Below are 23496 nucleotides of genomic sequence, written 5' to 3' on the forward strand. Positions count from 1 at the left end.
ACAGACGGGTCACTCCCAGTGCTTCAGGTTTTATCATCATCAATATTCGTATTGAGGTGTGCCTACAGGGCCAAAAAGGGCTCAGTGCCCATTGTGCCAGGTGCTGCACATACCCAAACTGACAGGCAGTCTCTGCCCAAAGAGCTTGGAGTCTAAATAGACATGACCAAGAAAGCATTAATTTTCCCCCTTTTACAGATGGGGGTTAAAGTGACTTATCCTACACTGTAGAGGAAGTTGGTGGTACAGGCAGAAATCAAAGTGAGGTTTACAGAGTACCAGTGTTTTAATCACACCCCAGCTTTCCTCACTCAAGATATTTACTTAGCCTCATTGCCTTTCCAAAGCAGCGTCTCAGAATGCACGTTTAGGGTTTTAAAAGGTGAACAGAACTCCTGAAAACAGTTCTCTGTTCTGCTCACCAGTCAAGTGACACCTTCCCGATCTGCTAGTCTCATTTGGAAGGTGACAGACCACAGCTGGGGAAGTGCAGACCCCTCAGCAAAGACATCCAGGGGCAAGTTGAGGAGGAAAACTGTGAACTGTCCCATGAGGTGCCACTGAGAATCTCATGTCAGCACCGATGCCGCAAAGCACGTAAGCTTTCATGTACGTTTAAGCAGGAGAGTAGCTTGGTTGACTTCAGTGGCGCCTTCTGAAGTAGGTGCCTCTGTGTTTTCTTGTATTGGTGCCCAGTTGAGCTATCTATTAAATAGTGTGATGGCATGTTGCAATTTACATTAAAAACAAAAATAAACACAACTTATTAAATTGCATAAAACCTACTAAAATAGCCATGCTAAAAACCCCACTGAATTCAATGGGAGCTGTAGAAAGTCAACACTTCTCAAAATCAGGGCAAGTTTATTGAGATGTCCACATATGGATTTAGGTGTCTAATTTTCAGCAGCCAGGTTTGAAGATCTGACACACAGCAATTTATGTTTTTTTTTATGCAGTTCCCTTCTTTTTTACTCCCAGCCAAAACTAGTTGCCAAATTTGACCTGAATTCATGAACAGTTTTGGTTGACCCAAAGCTCCGATTTTGGGGCAAACATTTGCCAACTAAGACATTTGCCAAAAAAGTTTAACCCGTGCTACCCCAGTGCAAGAGAGCAGAGCATGCCCTAGCAGGAAGATGAAGGGAGCTGAAGTTAGCAACTTATTTTATATTTCATCCAGCTGACCAGCCTGTTACATTTTTACACGCTCACTCAGGGGAGACACGAGTGAGATTTTGGGAGAGTTTAGTGTAGGCCCCTGGTGGGTTAGAATGACTTACACGGCACACATACACCGTGCTAGCCCTCTACACAAGCTACATTTTATCCCATGGATCTACCGGGGAAAATGGTTGTTTCACTGCAAAATAGCCTTCGTGCTTCTTTTCTTTTAGAGACTCGATGGGGCCACAGATATGTATCAGAAGAAGAGACCGACATGTTGTCTAGGATTCAGGACATAGCTCAAGTTTCCCAGGAAGTGAAAAGGCAGGTGGCACGCAGCTGTCTTGTTCCAAATGTCAATCACAGCCCAGGTCTGAGCTTACCCAATCTCCTCCCAAGTCATTTGGGTCAACGGAACTGAACGATACAGGTCTAAATTGCTGCTGTGCTTGGAAACCTGTTCCCCGTTACTTCCCTCCTGCATTGAACACAGCTCCCACACCTGCGTTCTGCCACTGTCTTGTCTGTTACATAGTTCTGGCTTTCACTCCCACCGTGCATCTCGAGGTGCAAGACAAGCTGGTGGAGATGACTGCAAATGCTGGTTTGTGAGCAAGGCAGCCTCACGTAAAATGCTGCAGGAAGAGGAAAGCCAGGCGCCAACCTGACAAAATGCTGAGTCGTCCCTTGGCATGGCAGCCCACTCAAGCGGCAAACAAGAGAAGAAAATAGACTTGGTGATTTGTGTAAGCCCTGGCAACCGCACTTGAATGTACAATAAGTTTCTGTCGAGCACCGTGTCCCATTAAAATGAAAATGTGGAGGTCTCCATAAACTAAGTAAATAACTTTCCTCCTTCTGTTTTATTAGAGGATTCCTGTGGAGCTGACATCTCAGGACAGCTTTTGATCGGAACTATCACTATTCCAAACACATGCATGACAGGTAGGCCACCTTTACAGTTGGGGTGTGTGCGTTTGTGTGTGATTTTAATAATTCTCAGTTGATCTAATTTTAATACACTCCCATCCCTACACCAATACTTGCATCCCCAGTTGGTTTTATGTCACTTGATAGAGCCTTAGCTGGATTAACGATCCCAGCATGCATTTTCAAGAGGCGCGGCATTAGCCACCTGTTGGCATTAATTACATTTTGCAGAGCAAGTGGCCTCTTGAAATGCATACTTGAATGAGCAAGGCTGGACAAAATGATCTGAGGGTTTGTAATCCTAGCTGGGTGTTTAGCATCCAAGTCTGTTTTATTCCAGCTCACAATATGTATTAGAACTGGGCCGCAGATAAATGTTTTCTTCTTTTGATTCCTGTCTAGGCTTTTTCCCAAGCAACTATTACAGGAGCACCTTCTTTTGTAAAACAAGTATCAGTGGTGTCTGGGCTCACTTGCTAAGTCAGCTCGCTGAGAGTTCAACTCTCAAAGAAGAGAGAAGAGAAAACTACTTTGACTTTTCCCCTCTTTTCTTTATTATAAAACTGCTATTTTCTCTGTTTATATGGGTGCATTTAGTGCTGATGAGAGAGCCTGCCTGAGACTGACCGGATGCCCTCTAGTCCCAGAAGAGGCAACATTGAGAGCAGCCATACAAGTCTTTGCTTTCTTCCCCATCTGAAAGAAAGATATTGTTGACCTCAGACTGCATTCACTTGCCCACTGCCTTCAGCTCCCGTGCCTGGCGGCCCAAACGTGAAGATTCTCCCCCCCCCCTTCTTTCTGTCTCCTGTTTTCCCCGCACAAGCCAGCCAAGCCACTGGGGTAAGAAATTGCCTTTTGTTCCTGCCAATGAGTGAAATCCAGAGGACAGGACCCAAATCTCCTTAGAGGTAAATTATTCAATCACAGTTCTTTCCCTGAATTGGTGGAACTAATTAATGTATTTAGATTTCTCTCTCTCCTTCCCCCTCTCACCCGCCCTGCCACAACTTCCAACCACCTTGACTTGCTTGATTAACATTCTCACTGCGAATTTCCCCAGAATGTTTCTCAGAGGCCATACATAAATTCCCTCTCATCTCCAATACAGGATGTTCATTCTGATGGAACAATGGACAAGATCTAAAAGGGCTCGCCCTGAGGGCTCAGCTCTTTGGAGAACAGTCTCCTTGAGGAGGGAAAGAACAAAAAGCGCAGCCCTGTTTCCAGGGGTCTAGGAGATGGCTGGCTGGAGCTATCTATAAGAGACAGGTCTTTGGAGAGTCCACATTACGAGGTCTGAGTTTGAAAGTCCTGGGGGAGAATAGAAAGGAATTGAAATGACAAACTGCATAATGAGAAAAATGAACTTGCAGGGGCTGTAAATAGAAGTCAAGGCTTCCACATGATATGCCCACCAAGGAGAAAGAAGGGGACAGCAGTATCCCCTGCAGACCCATTGGCTATAGAAACTGGAGGCCCAACAGCCCCAGATCCTGTGTTTTTCTGCCAGGAAATTTGGGTTAGGAGGTTCCAGAAGCATGTGGCTTGTTGGCTGTATGTGGACTTAAATATGTTTTTGTAAACCAGAAGGTGAGGGAAAGGGGAGAGGCAGTGGCAATTAACTGATGCCTGCAGGGGATGGCATACAGGGTGGGACACCCAGAGGGACGGGAAAGGGGCAGACCCATGTAGCAATTAACATTTCGGTGTGGGCGTAAGAGGGCAGTGCACTCCAGAATGCTTCCACAAGTCACCTATGGAGAGGAGGGTGTGATTGGTGCAGGATTTGGGACAGGGCATGAGTGTCAGAGAGGGAGGAAGCAAGCCTGGGTATTGCATACTCTAGCTGCTTTGGGCACCCTGTTGTCTAGCTCAGTGTGACTGTGGGGAAAAGGAAGAAAAGATGCAGGTGGCTATTTGGGAAGGAGACAATCCTTGCTCCTGGGTATTTGCCCGTCACTGTGATTGGAGCTTGCAGCAAACTATTGCATGAAAGTTGCCCAACTTCAGAATGAGCAGTGAGGGGGAACAAAAGATCCTTTTCCCTTTACCCATTTTTCATTTAGTGGAGGAGCTGGGAAGCAAGGAAGCACAAGCCACAGAGACCACATGGGAAACATAGTCAACCAAAGTGTAGAAGCATTTCTGCTTGTACAGCCTGGTGTGTCTCTTTGTTGTTGCTAGTAGTAGCCCATATTGGCATAGAAACTGGAGCTCTGCTACTGAACAGCTCATTTGTCACCTCAATCAATATCAAACATTGCACCGACCCTCCCTATGAAGTGTCTGGTGGGTTCGAGCCTCGCCTGCCCAATACCAAAACTCTGACCTCTAACTCTTGATCTAAAAGAATTACTCCACCTGCTGGTAGCAACAGTAGACTATTATCCTCTATGCACGTTAACCACTAGAAAGGTGCACAACACAAGCTTTACAAGCATGCTGCAAAACCCAACGCTGGTTGCTGAGGATACGACTATATCACACCACACACGGAGGTGGTTCTGCTGTTCAAGATTGCTTTAGTTTAACCCTGGGGCAAGTGTCACAGGGCACCAATGAAGGATGTGCATAGCAGAGTAGAGCTGGGAGCTTGTGGGATTCAGAAGGCTTCTCCTGCAGGGGGGAAGGAAGCTGGTTGCCACTTGGGGGAGGGTAGTTATCTGGCTACAGACACGCCAATCACTTTTAAAGTATGTTAGTCTCTTTAAATAACCCTTCTGTAGGAGCTAAGCCCCACGAAGGGGCTGCAGGAGACTGCATGCCTGTGGAGAAAGTAAGCACTGGGTTCTCCTAACCTTAATATTTCCAGCTGTCTTTTTACCAATGGGCTTTGGCCAGCTTCACCAACCCTTGTGTGTTCTATCTTCCTGATGTGTCTCAGCAGGACGCCCTCCCTGAGCACGAGGTGGGGAATGGCGTGAAGCTGCCCACTTAGGGACACCGGACGCATTTCTCTACAGACTGGCACTCTGAGCTGCTACAGCTGTTGGGATGGACCATCAAGCAGCCCTTTGCCAAAAGGGCCATGCCTCAGGTTTCCTCTGCTCCCAGCTAGGCTCAAAACTTTGCAGAATTCTCAAGCTAGGGGAAAAGGAAAAATAATAGATAAGGGAATGCAGCACAGGGACACCCATTGGGCTGGGGAGACATGATAGGAACAATGCTTTCCCCGCCTTCTTCTCTTTCCATAGACCATTTGAAACCTCTCAGGGCCTTTCATGCCTAAACAGTAGGGCTCATGCTTGGGTTACACCATGTCGGGGTGCAACTGAAAAAGGAACATTAAAGATTTAATAGAACATCTGGAGTGAGAGTCTTGGCTGCTCCAGAACCTTATGCTTCCCACAAAATCTGCTGGTCTGACATATACAATATGAAAGACCAAGCAGACTGCTATGTGTTGCATACTCCAAATTACCTTTTATCGGCACAACAAATTTAGTTTGGAGCAGCCTTTGGTGTCTATGGCGCCTTTAGATACACGCACCTTTAATACAAACACCATTTAATAGACTGCAAAATCATCCAAGATTAACTAGTCTTACTGGCCTACTTTAGCAGCCCTGGTAGTCATCTCTGAAGTTGTGCTACTTTCAATATAAGCACAATACACGTATTGAATAAAGATGGTGTGCGACAAACGGTACCTCCTCAGTCTAAGTAAGCAGAACCAACATATTCTTCATTCATTTTGTTCTCGGGGTTACTGTTTTTCCATGGTGAGAAGTTGGCTGCCCAGGTGAGACCTTTGCTTTCCCTAAGAATGGTAATGGGGGAAATTTACCAAGGTCTATGGTATGGTGCTCTCTTTCCCTCTTGCTCCTTCAGTTTCAACAGCTGCCTGCACATTAGCACAGCCTGAGGTATGCTACCAAACCCAAAGCAGCAGCCAGTTACCTTAAAAGAGATAGGCAAGCAATATTCCCTCTCATCTTTTCAATCCAACATGTGGATTTTTTCCATCCCTGTGCGGAATACATTTTATGTGCACCGTGGCATGTGTGAATGTGCACCACCAGTTGAAACACAAAACCTAGCTCTGAGTGCTCTGTGAATCACCTGGGCAGCATTTGAATTTCTCCTGGGCAGCTGCACAAGTGCCCAGCTTACAGGGAGCACAGGCGGCAAGCTAGGAACATTATTAGAAGCATGAGGGGGAATGTATTGGGCACAAAGTGCTCTTTATAATACCGATCACTCTTAAAACCTGTGATTGATTGATTTTGCCAGAACAGTAGCTAACGTGTCACTGGCCAAATCAAAAAGAGGTGGGGGAGAAATAATAAACCTGACAAGTGTCATGGGCCAATGCAAAACTAAGAAGGAATGAAGTAATTTAATGCCAGCCTATGGTTTCAGACTTCTCAGCCCTAGCCACTTCATCTTGAGAAATGAAAAAATAATCCAGCTCCAAGTGCAAGGTAAACCCTGACACTCCATCATGTTCAAAGCCAGTTCTGCATTGATTTAGATGCTTGCTACAGGGAAATCCATAGGCTGAGATAAACGACAGTGTCCAAATCTGAGAGCTTGAGGTAGACAAACCAAACTATTAATGAGTTTTCTCCAAGTGTGATTCTTAAAATTAGACAATTGGGTGGTCAGTAACTAATCTCTGAATACAGCTGTATGATTGTCTACATGGAAATTGCCTGATCTAGCTGTAATCCAGTGACCTGAAACCACAGCCTTTGAACTTTCTAGTTCTATCTATATAGACAGTTTAGAAATTTGTGCATCTGTCTGTGAGTCTATTTGTTCAAGAACTCCTGCTAAACAGTAAGAGCTAGCACCAGCAAATTTTGTAGGCAGCCTTCTCGTCTCCTAACTTAAAGCCAGGTCAGGGGTTGGTTGTTCCAGGAAAATAGGATGTGCCTGGAATTCGATTGTTTTCCATAACATAAAAAGCAAGGGGGCAGAGAGAAGAGGGGCATGATACTCACAGTCACCACTGGGGGGCAACAAGTGCAGGGGACAGCTATCCTGCAGAGTGACCACTGGGGCAGTTGCACCACCGAAGGAGTGGCCAGTTTGGGACAGAGCTCACCGTGATGCCTGCCACCAGACCAGGTAAGTGGCTGTCCTGCCCAAACCCCTCCCGCACCCCAACCCTAGCGCTGGACCAGGGAAGGGGAAGCCCTGCCAGCTCCACCGCTGTGACTCCCCCTGGAGGCACTGTGGGGGGTAAGCAGGCAAGTCCAGTCCTCCCAGGACCCGCTGGTGCCCCCCACCTCCTGCCGGCATGGTCGAGCTGCCTAGCTGGCTGCAGCCAGTCAGCCTGCACGGCTCCCTTTTCTCCTATCTCCCCGTCCGGGCTGAGATTGGGGAGCTCCTGCAGGATACCTGCACTGCCCCCCCATCTCCCCTGGGCCAGTCCTGGGCAATGCCGGGTAAGTCTTCTAGTACAACCATATGCTTGTTGGCAAGTTCCTTCCCAGCTCCCCAAAATGCAGCCTTGCTCAAATAGATAAATTATGTTTGCACAGCATTAGCAAGTTCATTAACACCAGAGATAAACTGGATCAGATTGGAAATCTTCAGAGACTTTTCATGAGCTATTTCCAGGGGCTTGAATTCTTGTGAGTTTAGTCACTCTCTCTCTGTGGTGTTGTCTTTATTTTTTCCCTTTGAGGAAACAAATTAACCCTTCCTAGAGAAGTCGCAATGTCTGTGAAAATGTAACCAACTGGGTTTTACAAGCTGTTATTGGTGGTACCAGTATCCAAAGAGACCAGAAGCTTAAATGGAGGTTACAGAATCACACGCATCAAGGAAAACAATATACATACTATGATACTATCTTGGGTTTCAATTACAATTGTCTTTATAATCTAATTTACTTTTCACCGCATGGGCTGTTATTTCCCTTTCCGTTTCACTGATCCATCTCGCATAATCCTGATTAGCTTCTGTTTTTAATCCATGTATCTCTAGGGCATTATGTTGAAATGTTTAACCAACAAATGTGCAGCCCGAGGGGATGTAAACTAGAGCAGAATTCACCCCATAAGTTGCAGAGAGGGCCAGCAGCATAAATCAAAGTGGTCTGAGGAAATCAGACTTGTAGAGAATTTAGCCTTCATGGGAAAGGTTAAACTCAGGTCTGTTTTGCTTGTCTCTCTGGGAAATCCTAGAACACTAAAACTGGAAGGGACCTCGAGAGATCATCAAGTCCAGTCCCCTGCCCTCATGGTAGGACCAAGAATGTTAACCAGCAGTTAAAGTCCTTGTGATAGGTCTGAAAAGAGGATGGAGACTCTTGGCCAACATGCAAAGAAACTAGTTCTGATGACTGTAGTAGTCATACGAGCTGTATTTGCTGTAGGATAGGGACTCCTTTTGTCCGCAATGGCTTACCAGCAGTGTTCTGTTATTTTGTTTGTTGGGCCTATCTTGAAGAAGCTGATGCCTGAGTACTCGTCTCGTTCTGTCAGTCTACTTTTTCACTTCCCGGGTGGGTATTTAAGTTTTAAGAATGCCCGAGAGAGACCCTGTAGATTCTAGTCCCAGTTCCTCTGCTAAGAAACTGCCAGTCCTCCATGATTCTTCCTCTCCCCTTGAAAGTAGATTTCCTTCTCCCTCCTTCCTACATCAATGAGCATGATGCTGCAAGATCTGAGATGTAAATACCAGGACACGTTGATGATCTTATCCTAGACCACTGAAATGTTAATCAAAGCAATGTACATACATTTATTATCGGTAAACAGCTGGCCATGAGATACATTGTCTATTACCAGGGAAGGATCAGAGCACTCTTAGCTTTCATTTGCATCAGTAGGTAAGGATGGTACCTGGTATCTAGCATAACCAGGGCTTTTGTTTATATTCCTCACTCAAACACCTCTCAATTTCATCCTATTTAATACATGAACTCGCAAAGGACAATGACTTACATGTCTGAATATACTTTATATATTTTGTGTGTGTGTGTGTGTATGTAATTTATTACAGTTTTCAATTCCGGTAGCCTCCTTTGTAAAGTGTGGGCCAGGATCTAAACTTGCATTTCCATTGACAACTTGGAGGGGGAAATGACTGGAGCATGTTTACTCAATTAGGGGGGTTGTTAAGGAGGATTCACTTTGTGCTACAGTATCTGCTGCTTAATGATGCGTGTTCCATTTCAAGGCAGTAGGAATCAGTATGTTGTGTGGGGATGGATCCAGGACTGGTGAGATCACAGCAGCTCACAGCTTTCATGTGCATTAAAGCCCCCGGAGGGGATGTTGCAGAGCGGGGTGCCTTTCCGGAAAAGACTGGGGGAAGAAAAGCAAGTGGTTGCTGTGGCAACGATGGTGAGGTCACAAAGGCATGACTGTGGCTTCAGGTGGGGAGCGAGCAGCAGGTGCAGATGAGACTTGTAAAGCACAGAGAGTCTGTTTCAGAGCAAATGTCCCTAGTTTAATAAGGGTGAGAGTTGCAGAAGATATTGGATAAGACAGGGAGGAAGAAGCATTTCTAAGGAAGTCTGTACTCTCTTTCAGGGAAATAAGATAGCTCAAAAACAGTGAAATATTGAGTAGACCTTTAACCAAGTTGTGTGTGAAAATGCACAGCATGGTGTGCTATTAAGCATGCAAACCCATGCATGCTTTGTGAAATGGCATGCCTACCTCGCACATTCCTTGATTCTGGCGGTCATGGCAATGCCTGTGGGAACCTCAGGATTATGCCTGCACATTTTGTGCACAGTTTTGCTTTAACAGATAAGCCAACAAGTTGTAAAGGAGTACAAAGTCGTCCTCAAAAGAGGATGAGTCCGGCAGAACTCCTCAGCAAGTTCTAGTTCTCGAAGACAGATTTAGTATCTAAAAAGTGTAACATTAAAGCAAAACAACTGTCATATCCTTTCAGCCACAACACTAGCACCTCTTCTTATCACCACACAGGTCTGATGACTGAAAATATACTTTTGGATAAGTTCTCCTATGACCTTAAAACAGAGTAAGTATCAAGATTCCATCCCCCACCTCTTTCTCCACTGCCAACAACACAATTACAAAAGTCCTGACTGTATAACCAGGAGTAAAATTACTGTCTTCTATTTACAGTCACTTCACACCTGCCATCAGGGAACAAAAGAGGAAAGATTCTGAGGAGTCTGCAGACCCTGTCCAAATTTAATTGCCCATTCCATTGGGGGATTGCAAAACACACTCTGGGTAAAATTTTCAAAAGCACTAGCGACCTAGAGCCAGATTTACAAAAGCATTAAAGTACCTAAAGGTACAGATGGGTGTCCAGTGAGATGTACACAAGCGGCTAAAGTCGTTATGAGCAAACTCTCATGAATCCCAATGGGAAGCAGGTGCTGAACTTGCGTAGGTGATTTTGTAAAACACGATAAGGACCAATTTGCACCTGTAGGTGCCTAAATCTCTTACTGAAAGCTAGTCCTCAGTCAATGAGAAAATCCATTTTACCCTGTAATATTTAGCTTGATGCTGCCAACAGTATTTCCTTTCTCTCTGTTTTAGAGAAAGGGGCCTTTTGTGATCAATCCTTTAGAATAAACCCTTCTTCCTCTTCACCTGACATGGGTGTTACAGGGAGGCGAGAGAAAAATTGTTCTCCTTGTCCTCTGAGGATAGAGCAAGAAGCAGTGGGCTTAAACTGCAGCAAGGGAGGTTTAGGTTGGACATTTGGAAAAACTTCCCAACTGTCAGGATAATTAAACACTGGAATAAATTGCTTAGGGAGGTTGTGGAATCTCCATCTCTGGAGATATTTAAGAGCAGGTTAGACAGGCACCTGTTCAAGGTGATCGGTCCTGCCATGAGGTGATCTAGATGGTGCTTGGTCCTCAATGACTCCTCGAGGTCCCTTCCAGTTCTAGTGTTCTAGGAACCTATGTGCTGTGCACTGCAGCTGTGTGTGTGTGTGTGGGGGGGGGAGTTATTTGGAGAAGACTGGATGTTGTCCAGGACCTTGTAAACCAAGGGGAAGTAGTCCCCGCCTCTGAATGGAGCTTCCCCAGAGTTTATGTTATGAATATCTTTGCTAGAAGAGACTGTCGTGCTGGCAAAAGTGCTGGATCAACAGACCCAGAGAGTGAATACCCTTGTTTACCATCAGAGCTGGGGCTACTTCATTTCACACCTCTGGACTTTAGGAGAGCTTTTCAGTTGCCTCTTGTTGATGTCCCACTTCTGCATGCAATACCCAGGAAACGTATCAGCACCACAATTCTTATTGGGATTCTGCAAGTATCTCTTTATGCTTTGTAAAGTCAATTGAAAATCATGATTTCTTTAGAAAGAAAGAGAGAAAGTTGACCTCTCATGACCCTCTGGGAGAAAATCCATCTCTGAAACTTATCCCTTGTCTCTGCAATACAAGGCAACCTTAAAGCAGTACCTTCATGTGAAACTTAATAGTTTATGGCCATTCTCATTAAAATGAGCCATTGTGCAATTGGTGTAAGCTCTTTCACGGCTCTTTCATTTTGACAGCTTCTAATGGGAGCTATATAACAAGCTGAAAAGAAAGCAGGGGTAAAGCATGGAAAGAGGGTGCATTGATGAAAAAACTTAGACACCACTTCAGCTAAAACTTAACTTCTCTCCTACTTTCCTTTTGCTTTACACGCAGTCAAGCCCTATTTCTTTTCTCTGCTGAGGAGTCTAGTTTCTTTCCTGCTGTCTGGACTGATCGCATTTCCCCCTTTCACCTCAGAAATCTGCTTTCTGCAGTAAAAGGTATTTGGCTCCTGGGCCAATTGGTCCAGAGCATTTAATCAGCTAATACAGCTATGGCATTCCACTCCAGTGTTTTCTGTCACCAGCCAGTCAGCTTGGCAAACAATACAAACAGTGGCTGGTTTCTTACAGCAGAAAATGAGGTGCTTGTGGAAAGCACATGATGTAAACCAAGGGGCAGCTGTGCAAGGCTAGCTTGTGTTCACATAACAATATGGCTCTGTAACATTACGGCGTAGATGTTATCCAGCCCTCTTCAGCTCTATGGGTATGTCTACACATCGAGCTGTGGGGAGGGTTCCCGTCTTAGGAAAAGTCCCAAATACATGAGCACCAAGTTTGGTCACAGAGATCCCCTTGCAACTGTCCCTTGATGGGTTGGAAATACCACCCAGGCTGGCTCAACAGGATGGGGTGGTGGGAACCCCAGCTAGGCACCCCAGGTAGGTAGGCTCAGTGGCACAACCAGCACAAGTCACAAGGGGAATTTCTGTGACTGAACCCATCACCACATGCCCCTAAGCATGTTCACAGGGCAGTCATCCCATTCCGCTGCTCACTGGCATGCCAACACTCTGCAATTAGCGCTCTTGCTCCATGAGGGCTAGTGCAAGCATGTCTCCCTAAGCTAGGAATTGCCCCTCCCCCAATCAACACGTCCACCTCTTAAAGCACTCTAACAGAGAAAGTGAGTGTTACTATCACGCTTTACTGAAGGGCAAGAGCCAGAAATAGAAGGCAATTCTCCTGGGTCCTACCCCAGAACCTTCTGTGCCAGGGAAGATAATGGAGCAAGTAAATAAGGAATTCATCTGCAAACACCTGGAAGAAAATAGGGTGATAGGGAACAGCCAGCATGGATTTGTACAAAACAAATCCTGTCAAACCAATCTGATAGCTTTCTTTGAGAGGATAACAAGTCTTGTGGAGAAGGGAGAAGCGGTAGATGTGGTATACTTAGACTTTAGTAAGGCATTTGGCACGGTCTCGCATGAGATCAGTAAACTAGGGAAATATAACCTAGATGGGAAATATAACCTATAAGAGGGGTGCATAACTGGCTGGATGACCATTCTCAGAGAGTAGTTATTAATGGTTCACAATCCTGCTGGAAGGGCATAACAAGTGGAGTTCCACAAGGGTCTGTTTTGGAACCAGTTCTATTCAATATCTTCATCAATGATTTAGCACCATAAAGAGGGCATTAGAACACACAGTCTAGATGTGATTTTGCTGAAAAAAGCCCCGATCGCCATTTTTGCGATCGGGGTTTTTTTGCGCAAAACAATACCGTGTTGTCTACACTGGCCCTCTTGCGCAAAAGCATTTGTGCAAGAGGGCTTTTGCCCGAACGGGAGCAGCACAGCATTTCCGCAAGAACACTGACAATCTTACATGAGATCATCAGTGTACTTGCAGAAATTCAAGTGGCCAGTGTAGACAGCTGGCAAGTTTTTGCAGAAAAACTTGCCAGTCTAGACGCAGCCTGTTGGTAAAAGATTCTTAACTGCTAAAAACCACCTCAGAAACCCAACATGCAACGTGAGTGAAATGAATGAAGGGGACCATACATACAAAGGTCTCATTGAAATCAATGGCAAAACTTGAATGGTCTTCAGTGGGACCAGGATTTCACCTCGAGTATTTTAATAACGTATACCTCTATAATAGGTCATTCACTCTTCTAGTATCATGTGCTTTGGTGGGCAAAGCCCACTTCCTCGGATGAGATGACGTTGAGAGCATCTATCATCCCACTTGTCACAAAGTGATGTTTTACCACAGCAAATTGTCCCATCAGATACTGGGGTCTTAGTGTTCCCACAAGACCCTTTGATAAAAGTATGCTAAGAGCAAAGAACAAGACAGAAGACCACACCATTAACCATCACACACAGAAGAATGTTGTACAGGGATGTGGGGAGAGCTGGGGTCAGATGAATGAGATTTGCTTCGCAAGAGATAGATGCAAAATATTTGCCAGCATTTTTTTTTAAATACTGAAGTTCGTTCCAAAAATTTAGGAAGCATTTTGCTGACGTGAAAACTGCTTTTTGTCTTGTCTCGTTTTTTCAGCTTCCTGCCCAGAGGGTTGCCTCTGTCACTCTACATTGCGAAAGGTTTCCCAGTCCTACTTGCAGGCATGGGGCTCTGTAGGGAAGCATGCAATCTGAGCCTAGCACAGTGAGTCCCATGGACCAACATCCTAACGTAAGGTGGGGGGAGCTGTGCCGAGGCCTGCCAACAAGGGAGGGGGGAGAAGGGCAAAGCGGGGCAGTTGCGTCAGGACCCAGCAATTCAAAGGGGAGTGGGGCTCCCCGTCACTGGAGCCCTGGGAGGTGCACTTCAGATGGCACTGAGGGCCGGCCCTTCTGCCCAAGCTCCCGCCCCTTTTGCCCGAAACCCCGCCCCCTCCAGGAGCGTGAATCCACCCTCCCACCTTGCCCAGGTGACTCTCTCAGTTCTCCTGGTTGTGCCTCTTTGTTTCAGGGAGCAGCCTGCATTGTGTGTCTATTTTGGGATTGCTCTCTGCTTTCAGAGTCTTATTTGTTATTCTGAATTCTAAGAAATGTAGTAGTGCTGAATTATATCCTTCCAGCAACAGTATTTTATGGTCCCTCCCCCTAACTTTCTGTTTGTATGCAATGAATGATCCAGTGGACCTGTACACATATGAGTAGCTTTGCTGATGCAAATGGCTCCATTAACTTAATAATGCAAGTAGGTAACATTTTGGAAATCATGGTTTGTATCTATACTGCTTGCCATGAGGAAGCCGAGAAGGCAGGTAACATCTTTTTTTATTGAACCAACAAACAGAGGTTGATGCATGAGCTTTGGGGCCAAAACAGGACTTCTATAGTATTTAGAATTTTTTTTAAAAGCATAACTTCCCTCCCTGTGTCAAAGATGGAGGAAACCAGACTGGAGATAGGAGTTGATGCTGGGAACATAAGCCACACTAGCACTTAATAGCTAGCACTGTTGGTATAAAGCAAAACCTTTTTTCTGATTCATACATGCTATTACCAGGATCTGGATTCAATGTGTGTGCAGCATCTGAGAGCTCTTTTCAGGACTTTTAATATTGCCTGGTTCCCATTTCCGGAAAACATTACAAGCTGCATGAATGGAATATGAGAAATGCCGTCACGATCTTTTAGACAGCCCTCTGGGCACTGCTCAGAAAGAACAAGTGGAGTACTGAGTCCCTCCCACAAATGTTTCTCTGCACAGGCAGGTTAAGAATTTATGTTTATATATGTTGCATTTTTTGCAACATAGACATACCCTCAATATTGCAAAAGGGAATGCCGGAAAGCAAATACAATGACTACATTTCGCAAGTGCATTGTACGGAGTCCTGTACCTAATCTAAACAAATAATAATTAAAAGCCAATAATAATGCTCTGGGTTACGTGAGACAGGTTTCTATTTGTGTGGCAAATACTCAGCTATTGCTAAAAGAAAGGGATACAAGACAGTGAAAAGGTGCAAGAATTATGGAACTAGGATGACTCAGCATGGCTTCTAGGCTCATTCCCTTTTCTGTGGTTTGTAGCTTCTTCAAATTCCATCATTTTTCACTCATGGGTGAAATTCACCCATGGCATTTTGAGGACTTACGTATTACAGAAGGATTTTTTTTTTACTGTCCCTCTGCACAGAGGTGAATATCATCCACACATGAGTACCAAGACAAAGGGAAAGACACAACTCAGCTGGATCATCAGTCAGCCTTCCTGTCAGGCAGGGAATCATTGTGGCTTCAGTATTGGATTAGTCCACATGAGGTCTGGATTTTATTTCTGGCTCTACCATTGGCTTGATGGGCAGACCAAGCAAGACACTTTCTTGTCCCTGTGCCTCAGACCCACTCATGTACAGCAGTACAGAAGAGTAGACAGCAGTAGCAATGTGAGTTTTGGATGACTGACATTCTGATGTTAGGTCCACATTCCGGGTTTTCTAATGAAGGCACCTGCGGGTACAGCGGGACATTTCCATTTGAATGTGCTTTGGAGCTGGAAGGGTGACAGAGGTCAGGCTTTAGGGGATGCAGGTGGAGGTTTGAATATTTAGGCAGGCTGGCCACCCACCCAAGGAAAGGCCCTTGCGTCAATAGGGCTTTTTGCACTCGGTCTGAGAGCCTGTCTTTGATGTCAGCACATCACCAGCGAACGTTCCGGATAACGCCGCCAGTCATTCCGATGAGCTCTGCCAGAGGGATTAGTGCAGCAAAGTAGGTCACAGGGAAATTGTTTGCCTGCTGAATTGGTTTTCATCTGTATTTAAAAAAAAATGAGTGATTGGCATGGTTCTCGGTGGGGAACACACCAACACTTCCAGTGAACTAACGGCTGGAGCCTGGGCCACACAACCGCTTTTGTCTCATGCTAACTGTATGTGTGCTATGCCCCCCCAAAATGGCTCAGCTCCTCAACCAGAGGTCCCCACCCACAGCGGGCACAGGGGGAAAGGGGTTGTTTTCTCTCCCAGATCACATGCTGTTTACTGTAGAGACATCCAGCCAGTCTGGCCTGGGAAAGCGAGGCCAGGAGGGAGATGCAGGCTGGAGGACTCTGGCTGTGCAGCCTCCTGCTGTTATTCCAACCAGAGAGAATCACCACTTAAGGGGAAGACACTGCTTCTCTTCAGCTGCCCCCTGCTCGGTCCTCCAGCCTGCAAGAGTTGCCTGCTGCTGCCTGGTGAGTGAGGGCTGAGTGCTGAGCCTTGGGGGACGGGGCGGAGGTGGTGGCTGCACTATGCAGCCGTGTGCTTTGCCTGTTGACAGGGATGGCCCTGTCTTCCTTTTCCCTGCTGTACTTTTACAGCTTGTGTCTAATAGACCATGTACTCTTCGGAGAATGACAGTCGCCAACTAAGGTCACAGTTCAGGAAAGCACGCAAGTGCATGCTTAACTTGTAAAAGGACTTAAGCGCATGTTTAATCCAATGGCATCAGAGGATGCTTAACATTTTTCTGAACAGAGATTGAAGAGTTTACACCACTGAGAGACATCCTAGGCTAATGAGAGGGCGCATGGGTGGCCTTCATCTCAGCAGGCAGCAAGTCTGTTGGAACCAAGATGGTCTCCCGGGACCGGGTAGTTGTGCTCACTGCCCTTGTGTACTTAGAACGCGTGGGCGGGGGGTGGGGTGCTGACTGAACCGTAGCCGCACTGTGATTGGGTGCAGAGGGAGCGCCTGGCTCTCACAATGCTGTCTGCAATCAGCATGCACCTCCCTTCAAATGCCCTGGCTTTAAGTACCTGTCACTTTTGTGCAGTAGGAAAAAAACTACACAGACAAACCAGCCAAATCTGGCAACCCTGCGCATGGACAATAGTAAAAAAAAAAAAAAATGTTTTGTGGGTCACAGTTTGCCCACCTTCTGGGAAAATGAATTTGGGGATGTTTTTGTAACTGAACTACCAGACAGGCATGCCTCATTAAAATATTTGTTCTATTGGCATGTCAGCAATTTGGGGTACATCCTGGCTTTGGCTCTGTGTTTGTACAGTGCCTAATGCAAGAGAATCTGCTGCCCACCTACGGCTAATAGGCTTGATCAGTAGTAAAATATTTCAATGCACACCATCCTGAATTTTGGCAAATCTCGGCACATTTAGGTTCTGCTCCCCACCCTTAACATTTCATTGGCTGAAGTTAACTGATTACAGCGGAACACAGTGAGCAGAGCTGTTGAAATCACAACTCAACTTTTTTTGGGTAGGGCAGTGGGGACCAGAGGGGCTGATCCAACCTAGGAGATTTTTCAGATTCCCCCAGTGCTTGTGTCAATGCCTGTGGTAAAGGGCTCCTGGTTTCTAAGCTAGTTGTAGCATATTTATTTATCTTTTAAACTACAGAGGAAAAAAGTATTGGGGACAAAGGAAAGAGAAGAAAAACAAAAACCCCAGCCTGTAAAACAGAGCAGGAAACATGTCTGCAGAGGGTATCTCTGGGAGAGCCTCCAAAGGTGAGTCAGAGGCAAGCAGGAGTCTGCAGAGATTTCTGAAGCAAGCTAGAGCAGAAAGGCTGCCTTTAGACTGCGTCCCTGCACCCTGAAAGGGAGGGAGTCAGGAGGAAAAAGAAACTACAGCGGCCGCCAAAGGAATGTCGAACAGAACACACACTTCCCTTGCCGTCAGAGTCCCGCGACTACTTTGGATTCTTAAAGCAAAGGTCAGAAAGTTCAGATTTTGTGGACACAAGATTCAGCATTATATGTAGGCATGTGCGTGATATTTACTAAAAACCCTGCACTTTTACAGGCTCAGGCGTCTTACAGAAAGCACCGTGTTTTACCAACAGGAATCATTGCCCCATCACTGAAACGTGCCCCCTTAGGCTACAAAGCGGGAGCTGTGTAATAGCACACATTCTGTTCTATCCAGGTTCTTATGCCAGGCTGAGCGCGGTAATACCTTAGTGCCTTTCAGTAGTGCACTAAGCCATGTGCCGCACAGCTGTCGCGTGTGGTTTGTAACACTGAACAGCAGCCTAGGCCAGGAACAGAAGAATACGGAAGTATGGTGGCAATTACCCAGCCTGGAGTCTGGCTGGGCAGCTGATGTTTTTGTGCATTCCCGACTCTTTCAAAAAGTACTCTGGGAGCTTTAATGGCCGTAAGTAATCAGAGTTTCAATTTAAAGCATCATTTAAAAGATGCATCTGCACCGTGATCCCTCCTGTCGCATAGGCACATCCGCTCAGCCTCCATGCCAAAGGAAGCATGCTGCCTCTGCTCGATAGGCAGCCCTGCTACCTTCACCTTCTTGGATTTTCCCTGGAGTCCTCCCAGCCCAACACTGATCAGGCTCAGCCTGGCTGGCAGAACAGCACACCAGTGGATTCTCTGGGTGCAAAGAGAAGAGCAGTCGAGTCTGCAAAGCCAGGACAGTGCTGCTTTGTCTAAGTTTCCTACTGAAACGAACACAGGCGGAAGGGACAGGGAGAGGACATGGGAAGATCACGGAATGCAGGCTTCGCCTCGCTCTCTCTCAAGCATCCCTTCTCCCCTTTGGCAGATGCGCAGAGAAACAGGGACAGGCACTGAGGGTGTCTCAATAACAACAACAGAATGGCCACAGTGGATCAGACCAAAGGTCCTTCTAGGCCAGTATCATGTCTCTGACAGTGGCCAGTGCCAGGTGCCCCAGAGGGAATGAACAGAAGAGGGAATCATCAAGTGATCCCTCCCTTGTTACCCATTCCCAGCTTCTAACAGAGGCTAGGGACACGATTCTTGTTCTTTGTGGCTAATAGCCATTGGTGGACCTAACCTCCATGAATCTATCTAGCTCTTTTTTGAACCCTGTTAAAGTCCTGGTTTTCACAATGTCCTCTGGCAAGGAGTTCCACAGGTTGACTATGTGTTGTGTGAAGAAATAATCCCTTTTAATTTCATTTGGTGACCCCCTAGATTTTTTGTTCTTCTAAATGCTTGGCATGGATGAAAAGGGGTATCCTAGAGAACCCCACAAATTAGAGAGACTCCCACTACACCGAGTTCCCCCGCAAGTGCTGATGTTGGTGGGTCTAAGTCCCCACTACAAAAGGGGATCTTCAGACAAGAGCGTGGGTATGTTTTTTCCACAACACATGTGGTTCTGGCTGGGAAAGGTTAGTGCTGGCACCACAACAGTAGATTAATTTAATCTTGTTATGAATATTCAGCTGTTCACATGTGGTGACCATTTTCTGTGGAAAACCAATGTGGCTACATCAGGCTAGATGTGGGTTATTTCTCTGCAGTCTTTCTGGCTCCGAGTGCACAGAAACAAGTGGGGAAACTCCGGTTTATGGGCAATGCAATTTATTTTATGATCAAATTACACCAGGGTAATGCCGCCTCTTGCATTAGACAACTCAGTTCCAGTAATTGCTACCCTGGGGGGGTCTCCTCTTCTCTCCATATACCCAGCCCATTTATAACACTAATGGCAGTAATGCGTGAGTCGAGGGAGGATAATAGATCTTAAATAGCAGCAGCATTGCGCTAGAGGAGAAGGCTTCGCCTTCATCTGTGTGTCCAATTCTGGGCCTCACGCTTTAGGAATGATGTAGACAAATTGGAGAGGGATTCCAGAAGAGAGCACAGGCATGATGACAGGGTTAGAAAATCTAATTTAGTGAGGAAAGCTTTTTAAAAATGGGCATGTTTAATCTTGAAAAGAGAAGGCCAAAGGGGGACTTTGATAACAGGCCAAGTCTACCCTGGCACTTTACTGTGCTCTCACTCTCTGGCTCAGAGGTCTGAAAAAACATCCCCTCCCCAACCGCTGCAAATTCCAGCACTGCCAAGCGCCAGTGTGAACCAGGCTACAGGGCCTGGTTTACATGAGAGTTCTCTCCCAGCACTCGTGCCGTGGCCACACTTTCAGTTTTTAAAGCTCTGCTGCAGCTACGATTTAAACTTCTAAGTGTCGATAAAGCCACAGGATGTTCAAAGCTGTCAGAGAGGAGGAAGATCAACTGTTCTCCATGTCCTGAAGTTAGGACAAGAAGTAATGGATTTAATCTGCAGCAAGGGAGATTTAGGTTTAGCTAGTGGGAAACGAATGTAGGGTTAGTTTAACTCTGGAATAGGCTTCCAAAGGAGGGTGTGGAATCCCCATCATGGAGGTATTTAAAAACAGGTCATGCTTGCTTAATATTGGCTGAGAGATTTGAAAGTATGTCTACTGTGCATGCACAAACACCACAGATTTCCATCACCAGTTGCTCCAGCAGTGTGTTACTTGTACGTGGGCACCTGTGCAATTGTTGACATAGCAAATGTGAAGACATGCATTTGTGTGCGCAAAATGCATGCGAACTGCAAACAACTGTGTGTGTGTGGGAGGAGAGGGGAATAAAAAGGATTCCACTTTTCCTGTCCCAGTTAGTCGCAGAGCCTGAAACAGAAGCAGAGCCATCTGCACTGCAACAATCCTACCCTTACTAGTTGTGTACAGTCAAGTGTATGAAATGCACTCAGCAGAAAAGGTTAAACTATCTGGAGAGAAGGAGAAAAACTGACAATTCCAAAGTTAAAGTCCAAGTTAAATCTGGCTTTACTGAGTAATCTCCCGGGTGGTCTCGTACAAGTGATAAGGACCCTCTAAACCCATCAGCTGCATAGTTTTGTTATGTTTTTATGATAAACATTAAACTGGAATCCAAATTTCTTCACTCTTGCACCACTTTAGATGTGTGTTTCCTCAACCGCCTCCTGCTTGCTATGCCAGAAAGGACTCCTGCAACCTTAACTGAATCCTGTGTGACACATGGAACTCATCATTGTGTTAGATGGAACAGGGGAAACAAGATTCCTTTTCTGAAGCTGCTATTATCTACAGACCAATGCTTGCATCCACACCTCTTTACTCACTTGTGTGTTCGCGACAAATTTGTAATGTGATTTTTTTTCCTGCCTTCCCTCCTGGTCCTCCTCCTAACAAATGTTTCTGCCAGCCAGCAGGACCATATTTCAAACAAGATCAGGCCTCTGATTGTCTCTTTCTTGGCACAATATATTTTGCAAAATATGATATATAAATCAAACTCTCCCCTCCAGCAACAAAGTTGGGAGAAGTATCGTGAAGTATTTCTCTTCATCTTTGAATGCCAGGAGAGTGAGGAGGCACTGGAAACAGAGCAGATTTTTAAAGGAAAAACATCTGTACCCTGCACAATTCTCTCTCGGTTTATATTTATTAACGAGTAACCAATTTGTGATCAGAGCATGGCATTCCTCAAAAGACCAGCATGGGGAAAGTGTTTGTGATTAAACCAGATAAATAAAGGATGAGATTTTCAAAACCAACTCAGAGGAACTATAATTTCCATTATAATTATATTATTCATTACAAACATTTAGCAGAGAAATACAATAAAAACTGTATTTTTTAATTACTTCCCCTTACCTCATACAAGGGAGGTTTAATTACTGTTGATCATGCTGTCAGTTTACACACAGTACTGAATTTAGGTCAGTGTGCCTGTTATTTGTGGGGAGGAGGTTAGTACCAGGGTTGCCAAATGTCCAGTATTAACCCGGACAGTCCGGTATTTTCACCTCCTGTCCGGTAAAAAAATTCAGAAAATACCGGACACCTAAAATGTCCAATATTTTCTATTTTTTTCCCAGCCAGGAGGCGAAAATACCAGACACCTGGCAACCCTAGCACAGAAATCAGAATAGAATGTAATGCCAAGGACATTGGCTATGTTAAGAGGACCATGAATGGTCAAAAGCAAGAAATGGTGGAAGATAAAAAATAAAGTCTGGATGAGAGGACTTAAACAATAGCCTATCTTACTAGCAGCTGATCATGAAATATTCAGCTTTGTGCATTAGAAACCATGAAAACCCCATTCCATCCCTGCAGTATGGAGTACTGAAGGCTTTCTCTCACCTTGCGAAGCTTGCGAATTTGCTGTCCTGGGTAGATAGCTCCAGTCATGGAAGACAGGACGAGAGATTATGGGGTACCTTTAGTGTGAGGCAGAAATTCTGTTGCAGAGCTGTAAGGCCTTGGGTCAGTCAGTTCCTTAACCTCCCGTTACCTCAGTTTCCAGATCTCTGAAATGGAGATAATAAAATTCACCTTTGTGAGATGTGATGTTGGGAAAGGCTGAGGAGTTAACAGACGATAAAGCTCTGCGAGGATGTAGAGTTCAGAGCCTCAGTTAGTGCAACTCACTCCGCTGACTTCAGCCAAACTACACAGACTTTTACCATCTCAGGATCTAACCCAGAAGACTGCTTGTCTAGGTCACCCGTCTTTGGGGAGCATCTGAACACCTGAACTGAAGTATACCACAGGGGCCATCTCCTTTATGTGCAGGAAACTGGCACTCTTAGCTATGTGGAAAACTAGTTTTGATCTCTTTCAAATATTTAAAACTAGTTACCTGGCGTTGCTCGGGTCCTTAACTCAATTCAGAGGTTTTTTTAAATAAAAGGAAAATGTACATGCTTTATTTAAATGATTTTATTTTTCAAAAATAGAGTGTTATTTTATGAAGTTAATTTTTATTTCAGATTTCTTAAAAGGGAGTAAAGTTCGGGGGGGGGGGGTAAAGGGAGACTCAGGCCAAGGGGCTGGCTGTGGGGTGTGGGTGGGGGAGGAATGGGGGCCAAATCCCACCCTGATTCATACCAGGACTGCTTGCTCTTCCCCCTCCTGTTTCTATGAGGGAGCAAAAGCACAATACATAGTTCATCTGCCGCCCTTGCTCCCCAGCCAGCGAGAGGAATCCAGCAAACTGTGCACTTTCCCTTTGCTCCCTGATGAAGGGGAACAGCCAGCAACATCCCCATATGAATCTTGAGGGGAAGGAGCTTCACCCCCTGCCCTCCCTAAAGGGCGCATGGGGGGTGGGAGGCTCAGGGCTGGGGCAATCCCCGATAGAGGGGAGGGGGCATGGCCACAGCCAGCCCCTTCCACCTACCTGGTGATTTTTTTTTCTGTAGGGTTTTCTGAGAAGCAGTCCCCTTCCAGGCACATCCCATTGTCCTGGCCCAAACAAACCCTGACCTGGCTTTAAGCTATGATAAAAGGAAGCTGCATAGCAAATTTCGTGGCCCTAGCTCTTACCATTTAGGAAGAGTTCTTGGACAGAAAGACAAATACTCATCTATATAGTAGATAAAAAGTGCAGAAAATGGGGCAAGAATCTGACCCACTCAAAAAAGGG

General features: G+C 45.7%; 2 long non-coding RNA genes across 3 annotated transcripts in view; one reads left to right on the plus strand and one right to left on the minus strand.

The window, feature by feature from the left end:
- The window catches only part of LOC142820883 (uncharacterized), a 38103-nt gene extending 15853 nt beyond the window's left edge, over window positions 1-22250 (minus strand). The window contains exon 1 of the long non-coding RNA XR_012897839.1: window positions 22212-22250. This is a non-coding gene — a long non-coding RNA (uncharacterized LOC142820883). The remainder of the gene's footprint in view (window positions 1-22211) is intronic.
- LOC102463379 (uncharacterized) lies at window positions 1580-13013 on the plus strand. 2 transcript variants are annotated; one of them, XR_003088505.2, is made up of 4 exons: window positions 1580-1939; window positions 2038-2112; window positions 2695-3008; window positions 4988-13013. It is a non-coding gene; the product is annotated as an uncharacterized LOC102463379 (long non-coding RNA). The 2 variants fall into 2 exon arrangements; XR_012897837.1 differs by having other exon boundaries at window positions 1580-1913.
- Window positions 22251-23496: the final 1246 nt, after the last annotated feature.

The sequence above is a fragment of the Pelodiscus sinensis genome, chromosome 27, assembly GCF_049634645.1.
Source record: "Pelodiscus sinensis isolate JC-2024 chromosome 27, ASM4963464v1, whole genome shotgun sequence".
Taxonomy (NCBI): Eukaryota; Metazoa; Chordata; order Testudines; family Trionychidae; genus Pelodiscus; species Pelodiscus sinensis.